At 35.3% G+C, this 15227-nt stretch overlaps 5 non-coding genes across 5 annotated transcripts; all 5 read right to left on the minus strand.

The window, feature by feature from the left end:
• Positions 1-3262: 3262 nt before the first annotated feature.
• Positions 3263-3334, minus strand: TRNAQ-CUG (transfer RNA glutamine (anticodon CUG)). Its single transcript has one exon. It is a non-coding gene; the product is annotated as a tRNA-Gln (tRNA).
• Positions 3335-4863: 1529 nt separating this feature from the next.
• TRNAQ-CUG (transfer RNA glutamine (anticodon CUG)) lies at positions 4864-4935 on the minus strand. Its single transcript has one exon. It is a non-coding gene; the product is annotated as a tRNA-Gln (tRNA).
• Positions 4936-6464: 1529 nt separating this feature from the next.
• Positions 6465-6536, minus strand: TRNAQ-CUG (transfer RNA glutamine (anticodon CUG)). Its single transcript has one exon. It is a non-coding gene; the product is annotated as a tRNA-Gln (tRNA).
• Positions 6537-12810: 6274 nt separating this feature from the next.
• Positions 12811-12882, minus strand: TRNAQ-CUG (transfer RNA glutamine (anticodon CUG)). Its single transcript has one exon. It is a non-coding gene; the product is annotated as a tRNA-Gln (tRNA).
• Positions 12883-14411: 1529 nt separating this feature from the next.
• On the minus strand, positions 14412-14483 carry TRNAQ-CUG (transfer RNA glutamine (anticodon CUG)). Its single transcript has one exon. It is a non-coding gene; the product is annotated as a tRNA-Gln (tRNA).
• Between the last annotated feature and the right edge of the window lie 744 nt (positions 14484-15227).

The raw sequence follows: 15227 nt of genomic DNA on the forward strand, positions 1-15227 counted from the left end.
TCAAATCAAGTTTCAAAGTTTCAAGTTTCATTCTAAAAGTTGAACATAGTAGAAATTATAATGCTAAAGATGAAACTTACAGGTTCCACTGAGATCGCTGGATTCAGAGTCCAGAGTGCTAACCATTACACCATGGAACCACACATGTAGCTTACTACTCTAGATTTTCTTGTGGTGAAAATGGAGAAGGGAACACATTAAGGAAATCATGCATGATGGTGAAACTGGCTTTAATGCTGCAGTACAAATCTACATTTAATACACCATCATAAATTAATATCTCCTCCACTTTTAATCTACAAGTGTACCTAGAATTCCACAGTATCACAATCAGGACAGTTTTAAAATTGTTTATGAAAACTGTGCCAGCTCTGTTACCAGGAAAAAGGAGAGGAAAATAATTGCAAAACTTAAACTGCTAGAAAGCTGCTCATCCAGAAGTTGCTAAAGATTTTTCACTGTGTGGTAAAAGATTCCACCCCAGAGATAATATAAGTAGAATCGGTGCAAAGCAAAGCACATGTTCCAATCTATCAACCATACCTGACATTTGTGGCAACTAGATGAGAGATGGAGAAGCACCTCTTACCTGATCGTACGAGGTCTCATCTTTTGATTAGCAGTGTGATTCACATGTGATGATGGGCCAGGCCAGTTAATCAAAATAAGATCTTTAGATGTCCGCAGGTTGGTTCTCCAAATCCAGTCCAGAGATATGAAACAACTTTTTGGGGGATAAACTAAGGAAGGTGTGCATTGATCTACTCAGATAATCATCAAAAAACCTACTTGGAAATTGACATAGTTGGCAATGATTGAATGCGCAGGGAGATCCCAATGGATTTCAAGTCCATCGCTTTAACAACTCAGCCACAACTTCTGAGATACCTTCAAAATTTCAGGCCTCACTAAAATTTAAAAATCTGATGTGAAGTCATCTTAACTTGAAACCTTGTACCGCTCAAGCCTTTCAACAGTTTAAAAGGCAGATTTGGTGTGAGTTGGCTCTGAAAACTTACTAAAGAATACACCAAAAAAGCTCAAAAGAAGAAAAATATTCATTTCTATGTAAACATAAAATAAAATTAGTCTTCGTATTTTCAGTCGTTTTGAGCATCTTTTAACTGCATAAAGTTTCCAAAACGGTAAAGTGACTATGTCAATTTCCATTTGATTTTTTTGCTTCGAATACCTTCCATAATAAAATTCAAGTCAACTAGAAGCTTAGAAAGACACTTTAAAGTCTCTTAGTGACTTCTAGTTCCTTTTGTCACCTACAAAAAAGCCACAAGAACATACTCAACTGATGGACTAAACAATTGTTTTTAAATTGCCAAAAAATTCCTCAATAAAACATTATAGATAATTTTGGAAAAAACAAGAGAAAAGAAAATTCAGGAAAATAAGCTGGCATTTCCTAAAGCCATTTTGATTTGAAATCATCATCAGATTTTCCCACCCGAATTAAAAATCATGGGAACATTTACACAAGTCATAGAATATAGTTGCTTGGTGTAACATACAAGATAAGAATTTTGTTTCCTGAAGTCAATTTTATAGGATTCCATGGATTCTTGCACCATTCAAATCAAGTTTCAAAGTTTCAAGTTTCATTCTAAAAGTTGAACATAGTAGAAATTATAATGCTAAAGATGAAACTTACAGGTTCCACTGAGATCCAGATTCAGATTCAGATTCAGAGTCCAGAGTGCTAACCATTACACCATGGAACCACACATATAGCTGACTACTCTAGATTTTCTTGTGGTGAAAATGGAGAAGGGAACACATTAAGGAAATCATGCATGATTGTGAAACTGGCTTTAAAGTGCAGTACAAATCTACATTTAATACACCATCATAAATTAATATCTCCTCCACTTTTAATCTACAAGTGTGCCTAGAATTCCACAGTATCACAATCAGGACAGTTTTAAAATTGTTTATGAAAACTGTACCAGCTCTGAAACAAGGAAAAAGGAGAGGAAAATAATTGCAAAACTTAAACTGCTAGAAAGCTGCTCATCCAGAAGTTGCTAAAGATTTTTCACTGTGTGGTAAAAGATTCCACCCGAGAGATAATATAAGTAGAATTGGTGCAAAGCAAAGCACATGTTCCAATCTATCAACCATACCTGACATTTGTGGCAACTAGATGAGAGATGGAGAAGCACCTCTTACCTGATCGCACGAGGTCGCATCTTTTGATTAGCAGTGTGATTCACATGTGATGATGGGCCAGGCCAGTTAATCAAAATAAGATCTTTAGATGCCCGCAGGTTGGTTCTCCAAATCCAGTCCAGAGATATGAAACAACTTTTTGGGGGATAAACTAAGGAAGGTGTGCATTGATCTACTCAGATAATCATCAAAAAACCTACTTGGAAATTGACATAGTTGGCAATGATTGAATGCGCAGGGAGATCCCAATGGATTTCAAGTCCATCGCTTTAACAACTCAGCCACAACTTCTGAGATACCTTCAAAATTTCAGGCCTCACTAAAATTTAAAAATCTGATGTGAAGTCATCTTAACTTGAAACCTTGTACCGCTCAAGCCTTTCAACAGTTTAAAAGGCAGATTTAGTGTGAGTTGGCTCTGAAAACTTACTAAAGAATACACCAAAAAAGCTCAAAAGAAGAAAAATATTCATTTCTATGTAAACATAAAATAAAATTAGTCTTCGTATTTTCAGTCGTTTTGAGCATCTTTTAACTGCATAAAGTTTCCAAAACGGTAAAGTGACTATGTCAATTTCCATTTGATTTTTTTGCTTCGAATACCTTCCATAATACAATTCAAGTCAACTAGAAGCTTAGAAAGACACTTTAAAGTCTCTTAGTGACTTCTAGTTCCTTTTGTCACCTACAAAAAAGCCACAAGAACATACTCAACTGATGGACTAAACAATTGTTTTTAAATTGCCAAAAAATTCCTCAATAAAACATTATAGATAATTTTGGAAAAAACAAGAGAAAAGAAAATTCAGGAAAATAAGCTGGCGTTTCCTAAAGCCATTTTGATTTGAAATCATCATCAGATTTTCCCACCCGAATTAAAAATCATGGGAACATTTACACAAGTCATAGAATATAGTTGCTTGGTGTAACATACAAGATAAGAATTTTGTTTCCTGAAGTCAATTTTATAGGATTCCATGGATTCTTGCACCATTCAAATCAAGTTTCAAGTTTTCAAGGTTCAAATTTCATTCTAAAAGTTGAACATAGTAGAAATTATAATGCTAAAGATGAAACTTACAGGTTCCACTGAGATTTGAACTCAGATCACTGGATTCAGAGTCCAGAGTGCTAACCATTACACCATGGAACCACACATGTAGCTGACTACTCTAGATTTTCTTGTGGTGAAAATGGAGAAGGGAACACATTAAGGAAATCATGCATGATTGTGAAACTGGCTTTAAAGTGCAGTACAAATCTACATTTAATACACCATCATAAATTAATATCTCCTCCACTTTTAATCTACAAGTGTGCCTAGAATTCCACAGTATCACAATCAGGACAGTTTTAAAATTGTTTATGAAAACTGTACCAGCTCTGAAACAAGGAAAAAGGAGAGGAAAATAATTGCAAAACTTAAACTGCTAGAAAGCTGCTCATCCAGAAGTTGCTAAAGATTTTTCACTGTGTGGTAAAAGATTCCACCCGAGAGATAATATAAGTAGAATTGGTGCAAAGCAAAGCACATGTTCCAATCTATCAACCATACCTGACATTTGTGGCAACTAGATGAGAGATGGAGAAGCACCTCTTACCTGATCGCACGAGGTCGCATCTTTTGATTAGCAGTGTGATTCACATGTGATGATGGGCCAGGCCAGTTAATCAAAATAAGATCTTTAGATGCCCGCAGGTTGGTTCTCCAAATCCAGTCCAGAGATATGAAACAACTTTTTGGGGGATAAACTAAGGAAGGTGTGCATTGATCTACTCAGATAATCATCAAAAAACCTACTTGGAAATTGACATAGTTGGCAATGATTGAATGCGCAGGGAGATCCCAATGGATTTCAAGTCCATCGCTTTAACAACTCAGCCACAACTTCTGAGATACCTTCAAAATTTCAGGCCTCACTAAAATTTAAAAATCTGATGTGAAGTCATCTTAACTTGAAACCTTGTACCGCTCAAGCCTTTCAACAGTTTAAAAGGCAGATTTAGTGTGAGTTGGCTCTGAAAACTTACTAAAGAATACACCAAAAAAGCTCAAAAGAAGAAAAATATTCATTTCTATGTAAACATAAAATAAAATTAGTCTTCGTATTTTCAGTCGTTTTGAGCATCTTTTAACTGCATAAAGTTTCCAAAACGGTAAAGTGACTATGTCAATTTCCATTTGATTTTTTTGCTTCGAATATCTTCCATAATACAATTCAAGTCAACTAGAAGCTTAGAAAGACACTTTAAAGTCTCTTAGTGACTTCTAGTTCCTTTTGTCACCTACAAAAAAGCCACAAGAACATACTCAACTGATGGACTAAACAATTGTTTTTAAATTGCCAAAAAATTCCTCAATAAAACATTATAGATAATTTTGGAAAAAACAAGAGAAAAGAAAATTCAGGAAAATAAGCTGGCGTTTCCTAAAGCCATTTTGATTTGAAATCATCATCAGATTTTCCCACCCGAATTAAAAATCATGGGAACATTTACACAAGTCATAGAATATAGTTGCTTGGTGTAACATACAAGATAAGAATTTTGTTTCCTGAAGTCAATTTTATAGGATTCCATGGATTCTTGCACCATTCAAATCAAGTTTCAAGTTTTCAAGGTACAAATTTCATTCTAAAAGTTGAACATAGTAGAAATTATAATGCTAAAGATGAAACTTACAGGTTCCACTGAGATTTGAACTCAGATCACTGGATTCAGAGTCCAGAGTGCTAACCATTACACCATGGAACCACACATGTAGCTGACTACTCTAGATTTTCTTGTGGTGAAAATGGAGAAGGGAACACATTAAGGAAATCATGCATGATGGTGAAACTGGCTTTAATGCTGCAGTACAAATCTACATTTAATACACCATCATAAATTAATATCTCCTCCACTTTTAATCTACAAGTGTACCTAGAATTCCACAGTATCACAATCAGGACCGTTTTAAAATTGTTTATGAAAACTGTGCCAGCTCTGTTACCAGGAAAAAGGAGAGGAAAATAATTGCAAAACTTAAACTGCTAGAAGCTGCTCATCCAGAAGTTGCTAAAGATTTTTCACTGTGTGGTAAAAGATTCCACCCCAGAGATAATATAAGTAGAATCGGTGCAAAGCAAAGCACATGTTCCAATCTATCAACCATACCTGACATTTGTGGCAACTAGATGAGAGATGGAGAAGCACCTCTTACCTGATCGTACGAGGTCTCATCTTTTGATTAGCAGTGTGATTCACATGTGATGATGGGCCAGGCCAGTTAATCAAAATAAGATCTTTAGATGTCCGCAGGTTGGTTCTCCAAATCCAGTCCAGAGATATGAAACAACTTTTTGGGGGATAAACTAAGGAAGGTGTGCATTGATCTACTCAGATAATCATCAAAAAACCTACTTGGAAATTGACATAGTTGGCAATGATTGAATGCGCAGGGAGATCCCAATGGATTTCAAGTCCATCGCTTTAACAACTCAGCCACAACTTCTGAGATACCTTCAAAATTTCAGGCCTCACTAAAATTTAAAAATCTGATGTGAAGTCATCTTAACTTGAAACCTTGTACCGCTCAAGCCTTTCAACAGTTTAAAAGGCAGATTTGGTGTGAGTTGGCTCTGAAAACTTACTAAAGAATACACCAAAAAAGCTCAAAAGAAGAAAAATATTCATTTCTATGTAAACATAAAATAAAATTAGTCTTCGTATTTTCAGTCGTTTTGAGCATCTTTTAACTGCATAAAGTTTCCAAAACGGTAAAGTGACTATGTCAATTTCCATTTGATTTTTTTGCTTCGAATACCTTCCATAATAAAATTCAAGTCAACTAGAAGCTTAGAAAGACACTTTAAAGTCTCTTAGTGACTTCTAGTTCCTTTTGTCACCTACAAAAAAGCCACAAGAACATACTCAACTGATGGACTAAACAATTGTTTTTAAATTGCCAAAAAATTCCTCAATAAAACATTATAGATAATTTTGGAAAAAACAAGAGAAAAGAAAATTCAGGAAAATAAGCTGGCGTTTCCTAAAGCCATTTTGATTTGAAATCATCATCAGATTTTCCCACCCGAATTAAAAATCATGGGAACATTTACACAAGTCATAGAATATAGTTGCTTGGTGTAACATACAAGATAAGAATTTTGTTTCCTGAAGTCAATTTTATAGGATTCCATGGATTCTTGCACCATTCAAATCAAGTTTCAAGTTTTCAAGGTTCAAATTTCATTCTAAAAGTTGAACATAGTAGAAATTATAATGCTAAAGATGAAACTTACAGGTTCCACTGAGATTTGAACTCAGATCGCTGGATTCAGAGTCCAGAGTGCTAACCATTACACCATGGAACCACACATGTAGCTGACTACTCTAGATTTTCTTGTGGTGAAAATGGAGAAGGGAACACATTAAGGAAATCATGCATGATGGTGAAACTGGCTTTAAAGCTGCAGCACAAATCTACATTTAATACACCATCATAAATTAATATCTCCTCCACTTTTAATCTACAAGTGTGCCTAGAATTCCACAGTATCACAATCAGGACAGTTTTAAAATTGTTTATGAAAACTGTGCCAGCTCTGTTACCAGGAAAAAGGAGAGGAAAATAATTGCAAAACTTAAACTGCTAGAAAGCTGCTCATCCAGAAGTTGCTAAAGATTTTTCACTGTGTGGTAAAAGATTCCACCCGAGAGATAATATAAGTAGAATTGGTGCAAAGCAAAGCACATGTTCCAATCTATCAACCATACCTGACATTTGTGGCAACTAGATGAGAGATGGAGAAGCACCTCTTACCTGATCGCACGAGGTCGCATCTTTTGATTAGCAGTGTGATTCACATGTGATGATGGGCCAGGCCAGTTAATCAAAATAAGATCTTTAGATGCCCGCAGGTTGGTTCTCCAAATCCAGTCCAGAGATATGAAACAACTTTTTGGGGGATAAACTAAGGAAGGTGTGCATTGATCTACTCAGATAATCATCAAAAAACCTACTTGGAAATTGACATAGTTGGCAATGATTGAATGCGCAGGGAGATCCCAATGGATTTCAAGTCCATCGCTTTAACAACTCAGCCACAACTTCTGAGATACCTTCAAAATTTCAGGCCTCACTAAAATTTAAAAATCTGATGTGAAGTCATCTTAACTTGAAACCTTGTACCGCTCAAGCCTTTCAACAGTTTAAAAGGCAGATTTAGTGTGAGTTGGCTCTGAAAACTTACTAAACAATACACCAAAAAAGCTCAAAAGAAGAAAAATATTCATTTCTATGTAAACATAAAATAAAATTAGTCTTCGTATTTTCAGTCGTTTTGAGCATCTTTTAACTGCATAAAGTTTCCAAAACGGTAAAGTGACTATGTCAATTTCCATTTGATTTTTTTGCTTCGAATACCTTCCATAATACAATTCAAGTCAACTAGAAGCTTAGAAAGACACTTTAAAGTCTCTTAGTGACTTCTAGTTCCTTTTGTCACCTACAAAAAAGCCACAAGAACATACTCAACTGATGGACTAAACAATTGTTTTTAAATTGCCAAAAAATTCCTCAATAAAACATTATAGATAATTTTGGAAAAAACAAGAGAAAAGAAAATTCAGGAAAATAAGCTGGCGTTTCCTAAAGCCATTTTGATTTGAAATCATCATCAGATTTTCCCACCTGAATTAAAAATCATGGGAACATTTACACAAGTCATAGAATATAGTTGCTTGGTGTAACATATAAGATAAGAATTTTGTTTCCTGAAGTCAATTTTATAGGATTCCATGGATTCTTGCACCATTCAAATCAAGTTTCAAGTTTTCAAGGTTCAAGTTTCATTCTAAAAGTTGAACATAGTAGAAATTATAATGCTAAAGATGAAACTTACAGGTTCCACTGAGATTTGAACTCAGATCGCTGGATTCAGAGTCCAGAGTGCTAACATGTAGCTGACTACTCTAGATTTTCTTATGGTGAAAATGGAGAAGGGAACACATTAAGGAAATCATGCATGATGGTGAAACTGGCTTTAATGCTGCAGTACAAATCTACATTTAATACACCATCATAAATTAATATCTCCTCCACTTTTAATCTACAAGTGTACCTAGAATTCCACAGTATCACAATCAGGACAGTTTTAAAATTGTTTATGAAAACTGTGCCAGCTCTGATACCAGGAAAAAGGAGAGGAAAATAATTGCAAAACTTAAACTGCTAGAAAGCTGCTCATCCAGAAGTTGCTAAAGATTTTTCACTGTGTGGTAAAAGATTCCACCCCAGAGATAATATAAGTAGAATCGGTGCAAAGCAAAGCACATGTTCCAATCTATCAACCATACCTGACATTTGTGGCAACTAGATGAGAGATGGAGAAGCACCTCTTACCTGATCGTACGAGGTCTCATCTTTTGATTAGCAGTGTGATTCACATGTGATGATGGGCCAGGCCAGTTAATCAAAATAAGATCTTTAGATGTCCGCAGGTTGGTTCTCCAAATCCAGTCCAGAGATATGAAACAACTTTTTGGGGGATAAACTAAGGAAGGTGTGCATTGATCTACTCAGATAATCATCAAAAAACCTACTTGGAAATTGACATAGTTGGCAATGATTGAATGCGCAGGGAGATCCCAATGGATTTCAAGTCCATCGCTTTAACAACTCAGCCACAACTTCTGAGATACCTTCAAAATTTCAGGCCTCACTAAAATTTAAAAATCTGATGTGAAGTCATCTTAACTTGAAACCTTGTACCGCTCAAGCCTTTCAACAGTTTAAAAGGCAGATTTAGTGTGAGTTGGCTCTGAAAACTTACTAAAGAATACACCAAAAAAGCTCAAAAGAAGAAAAATATTCATTTCTATGTAAACATAAAATAAAATTAGTCTTCGTATTTTCAGTCGTTTTGAGCATCTTTTAACTGCATAAAGTTTCCAAAACGGTAAAGTGACTATGTCAATTTCCATTTGATTTTTTTGCTTCGAATACCTTCCGTAATAAAATTCAAGTCAACTAGAAGCTTAGAAAGACACTTTAAAGTCTCTTAGTGACTTCTAGTTCCTTTTGTCACCTACAAATAAGCCACAAGAACATACTCAACTGATGGACTAAACAATTGTTTTTAAATTGCCAAAAAATTCCTCAATAAAACATTATAGATAATTTTGGAAAAAACAAGAGAAAAGAAAATTCAGGAAAATAAGCTGACGTTTTCTAAAGCCATTTTGATTTGAAATCATCATCAGATTTTCCCACCCGAATTAAAAATCATGGGAACATTTACACAAGTCATAGAATATAGTTGCTTGGTGTAACATATAAGATAAGAATTTTGTTTCCTGAAGTCAATTTTATAGGATTCCATGGATTCTTGCACCATTCAAATCAAGTTTCAAGTTTTCAAGGTTCAAGTTTCATTCTAAAAGTTGAACATAGTAGAAATTATAATGCTAAAGATGAAACTTACAGGTTCCACTGAGATTTGAACTCAGATCGCTGGATTCAGAGTCCAGAGTGCTAACATGTAGCTGACTACTCTAGATTTTCTTATGGTGAAAATGGAGAAGGGAACACATTAAGGAAATCATGCATGATGGTGAAACTGGCTTTAATGCTGCAGTACAAATCTACATTTAATACACCATCATAAATTAATATCTCCTCCACTTTTAATCTACAAGTGTACCTAGAATTCCACAGTATCACAATCAGGACAGTTTTAAAATTGTTTATGAAAACTGTGCCAGCTCTGATACCAGGAAAAAGGAGAGGAAAATAATTGCAAAACTTAAACTGCTAGAAAGCTGCTCATCCAGAAGTTGCTAAAGATTTTTCACTGTGTGGTAAAAGATTCCACCCCAGAGATAATATAAGTAGAATCGGTGCAAAGCAAAGCACATGTTCCAATCTATCAACCATACCTGACATTTGTGGCAACTAGATGAGAGATGGAGAAGCACCTCTTACCTGATCGTACGAGGTCTCATCTTTTGATTAGCAGTGTGATTCACATGTGATGATGGGCCAGGCCAGTTAATCAAAATAAGATCTTTAGATGTCCGCAGGTTGGTTCTCCAAATCCAGTCCAGAGATATGAAACAACTTTTTGGGGGATAAACTAAGGAAGGTGTGCATTGATCTACTCAGATAATCATCAAAAAACCTACTTGGAAATTGACATAGTTGGCAATGATTGAATGCGCAGGGAGATCCCAATGGATTTCAAGTCCATCGCTTTAACAACTCAGCCACAACTTCTGAGATACCTTCAAAATTTCAGGCCTCACTAAAATTTAAAAATCTGATGTGAAGTCATCTTAACTTGAAACCTTGTACCGCTCAAGCCTTTCAACAGTTTAAAAGGCAGATTTAGTGTGAGTTGGCTCTGAAAACTTACTAAAGAATACACCAAAAAAGCTCAAAAGAAGAAAAATATTCATTTCTATGTAAACATAAAATAAAATTAGTCTTCGTATTTTCAGTCGTTTTGAGCATCTTTTAACTGCATAAAGTTTCCAAAACGGTAAAGTGACTATGTCAATTTCCATTTGATTTTTTTGCTTCGAATACCTTCCGTAATAAAATTCAAGTCAACTAGAAGCTTAGAAAGACACTTTAAAGTCTCTTAGTGACTTCTAGTTCCTTTTGTCACCTACAAATAAGCCACAAGAACATACTCAACTGATGGACTAAACAATTGTTTTTAAATTGCCAAAAAATTCCTCAATAAAACATTATAGATAATTTTGGAAAAAACAAGAGAAAAGAAAATTCAGGAAAATAAGCTGACGTTTTCTAAAGCCATTTTGATTTGAAATCATCATCAGATTTTCCCACCCGAATTAAAAATCATGGGAACATTTACACAAGTCATAGAATATAGTTGCTTGGTGTAATATACAAGATAAGAATTTTGTTTCCTAAAGTCAATTTTATAGGATTCCATGGATTCTTGCACCATTCAAATCAAGTTTCAAAGTTTCAAGTTTCATTCTAAAAGTTGAACATAGTAGAAATTATAATGCTAAAGATGAAACTTACAGGTTCCACTGAGATCGCTGGATTCAGAGTCCAGAGTGCTAACCATTACACCATGGAACCACACATGTAGCTTACTACTCTAGATTTTCTTGTGGTGAAAATGGAGAAGGGAACACATTAAGGAAATCATGCATGATGGTGAAACTGGCTTTAATGCTGCAGTACAAATCTACATTTAATACACCATCATAAATTAATATCTCCTCCACTTTTAATCTACAAGTGTACCTAGAATTCCACAGTATCACAATCAGGACCGTTTTAAAATTGTTTATGAAAACTGTGCCAGCTCTGTTACCAGGAAAAAGGAGAGGAAAATAATTGCAAAACTTAAACTGCTAGAAGCTGCTCATCCAGAAGTTGCTAAAGATTTTTCACTGTGTGGTAAAAGATTCCACCCCAGAGATAATATAAGTAGAATCGGTGCAAAGCAAAGCACATGTTCCAATCTATCAACCATACCTGACATTTGTGGCAACTAGATGAGAGATGGAGAAGCACCTCTTACCTGATCGTACGAGGTCTCATCTTTTGATTAGCAGTGTGATTCACATGTGATGATGGGCCAGGCCAGTTAATCAAAATAAGATCTTTAGATGTCCGCAGGTTGGTTCTCCAAATCCAGTCCAGAGATATGAAACAACTTTTTGGGGGATAAACTAAGGAAGGTGTGCATTGATCTACTCAGATAATCATCAAAAAACCTACTTGGAAATTGACATAGTTGGCAATGATTGAATGCGCAGGGAGATCCCAATGGATTTCAAGTCCATCGCTTTAACAACTCAGCCACAACTTCTGAGATACCTTCAAAATTTCAGGCCTCACTAAAATTTAAAAATCTGATGTGAAGTCATCTTAACTTGAAACCTTGTACCGCTCAAGCCTTTCAACAGTTTAAAAGGCAGATTTGGTGTGAGTTGGCTCTGAAAACTTACTAAAGAATACACCAAAAAAGCTCAAAAGAAGAAAAATATTCATTTCTATGTAAACATAAAATAAAATTAGTCTTCGTATTTTCAGTCGTTTTGAGCATCTTTTAACTGCATAAAGTTTCCAAAACGGTAAAGTGACTATGTCAATTTCCATTTGATTTTTTTGCTTCGAATACCTTCCATAATAAAATTCAAGTCAACTAGAAGCTTAGAAAGACACTTTAAAGTCTCTTAGTGACTTCTAGTTCCTTTTGTCACCTACAAAAAAGCCACAAGAACATACTCAACTGATGGACTAAACAATTGTTTTTAAATTGCCAAAAAATTCCTCAATAAAACATTATAGATAATTTTGGAAAAAACAAGAGAAAAGAAAATTCAGGAAAATAAGCTGGCGTTTCCTAAAGCCATTTTGATTTGAAATCATCATCAGATTTTCCCACCCGAATTAAAAATCATGGGAACATTTACACAAGTCATAGAATATAGTTGCTTGGTGTAACATACAAGATAAGAATTTTGTTTCCTGAAGTCAATTTTATAGGATTCCATGGATTCTTGCACCATTCAAATCAAGTTTCAAGTTTTCAAGGTTCAAATTTCATTCTAAAAGTTGAACATAGTAGAAATTATAATGCTAAAGATGAAACTTACAGGTTCCACTGAGATTTGAACTCAGATCGCTGGATTCAGAGTCCAGAGTGCTAACCATTACACCATGGAACCACACATGTAGCTGACTACTCTAGATTTTCTTGTGGTGAAAATGGAGAAGGGAACACATTAAGGAAATCATGCATGATGGTGAAACTGGCTTTAATGCTGCAGTACAAATCTACATTTAATACACCATCATAAATTAATATCTCCTCCACTTTTAATCTACAAGTGTACCTAGAATTCCACAGTATCACAATCAGGACCGTTTTAAAATTGTTTATGAAAACTGTGCCAGCTCTGTTACCAGGAAAAAGGAGAGGAAAATAATTGCAAAACTTAAACTGCTAGAAGCTGCTCATCCAGAAGTTGCTAAAGATTTTTCACTGTGTGGTAAAAGATTCCACCCCAGAGATAATATAAGTAGAATCGGTGCAAAGCAAAGCACATGTTCCAATCTATCAACCATACCTGACATTTGTGGCAACTAGATGAGAGATGGAGAAGCACCTCTTACCTGATCGTACGAGGTCTCATCTTTTGATTAGCAGTGTGATTCACATGTGATGATGGGCCAGGCCAGTTAATCAAAATAAGATCTTTAGATGTCCGCAGGTTGGTTCTCCAAATCCAGTCCAGAGATATGAAACAACTTTTTGGGGGATAAACTAAGGAAGGTGTGCATTGATCTACTCAGATAATCATCAAAAAACCTACTTGGAAATTGACATAGTTGGCAATGATTGAATGCGCAGGGAGATCCCAATGGATTTCAAGTCCATCGCTTTAACAACTCAGCCACAACTTCTGAGATACCTTCAAAATTTCAGGCCTCACTAAAATTTAAAAATCTGATGTGAAGTCATCTTAACTTGAAACCTTGTACCGCTCAAGCCTTTCAACAGTTTAAAAGGCAGATTTGGTGTGAGTTGGCTCTGAAAACTTACTAAAGAATACACCAAAAAAGCTCAAAAGAAGAAAAATATTCATTTCTATGTAAACATAAAATAAAATTAGTCTTCGTATTTTCAGTCGTTTTGAGCATCTTTTAACTGCATAAAGTTTCCAAAACGGTAAAGTGACTATGTCAATTTCCATTTGATTTTTTTGCTTCGAATACCTTCCATAATAAAATTCAAGTCAACTAGAAGCTTAGAAAGACACTTTAAAGTCTCTTAGTGACTTCTAGTTCCTTTTGTCACCTACAAAAAAGCCACAAGAACATACTCAACTGATGGACTAAACAATTGTTTTTAAATTGCCAAAAAATTCCTCAATAAAACATTATAGATAATTTTGGAAAAAACAAGAGAAAAGAAAATTCAGGAAAATAAGCTGGCGTTTCCTAAAGCCATTTTGATTTGAAATCATCATCAGATTTTCCCACCCGAATTAAAAATCATGGGAACATTTACACAAGTCATAGAATATAGTTGCTTGGTGTAACATACAAGATAAGAATTTTGTTTCCTGAAGTCAATTTTATAGGATTCCATGGATTCTTGCACCATTCAAATCAAGTTTCAAGTTTTCAAGGTTCAAATTTCATTCTAAAAGTTGAACATAGTAGAAATTATAATGCTAAAGATGAAACTTACAGGTTCCACTGAGATTTGAACTCAGATCGCTGGATTCAGAGTCCAGAGTGCTAACCATTACACCATGGAACCACACATGTAGCTGACTACTCTAGATTTTCTTGTGGTGAAAATGGAGAAGGGAACACATTAAGGAAATCATGCATGATGGTGAAACTGGCTTTAAAGCTGCAGCACAAATCTACATTTAATACACCATCATAAATTAATATCTCCTCCACTTTTAATCTACAAGTGTGCCTAGAATTCCACAGTATCACAATCAGGACAGTTTTAAAATTGTTTATGAAAACTGTGCCAGCTCTGTTACCAGGAAAAAGGAGAGGAAAATAATTGCAAAACTTAAACTGCTAGAAAGCTGCTCATCCAGAAGTTGCTAAAGATTTTTCACTGTGTGGTAAAAGATTCCACCCGAGAGATAATATAAGTAGAATTGGTGCAAAGCAAAGCACATGTTCCAATCTATCAACCATACCTGACATTTGTGGCAACTAGATGAGAGATGGAGAAGCACCTCTTACCTGATCGCACGAGGTCGCATCTTTTGATTAGCAGTGTGATTCACATGTGATGATGGGCCAGGCCAGTTAATCAAAATAAGATCTTTAGATGCCCGCAGGTTGGTTCTCCAAATCCAGTCCAGAGATATGAAACAACTTTTTGGGGGATAAACTAAGGAAGGTGTGCATTGATCTACTCAGATAATCATCAAAAAACCTACTTGGAAATTGACATAGTTGGCAATGATTGAATGCGCAGGGAGATCCCAATGGATTTCAAGTCCATCGCTTTAACAACTCAGCCACAACTTCTGAG

The sequence above is a fragment of the Dendrobates tinctorius genome, unplaced genomic scaffold, assembly GCF_039654945.1.
Source record: "Dendrobates tinctorius isolate UK_male_01 unplaced genomic scaffold, ASM3965494v1 ptg000047l, whole genome shotgun sequence".
NCBI lineage: Eukaryota > Metazoa > Chordata > Amphibia > Anura > Dendrobatidae > Dendrobates > Dendrobates tinctorius.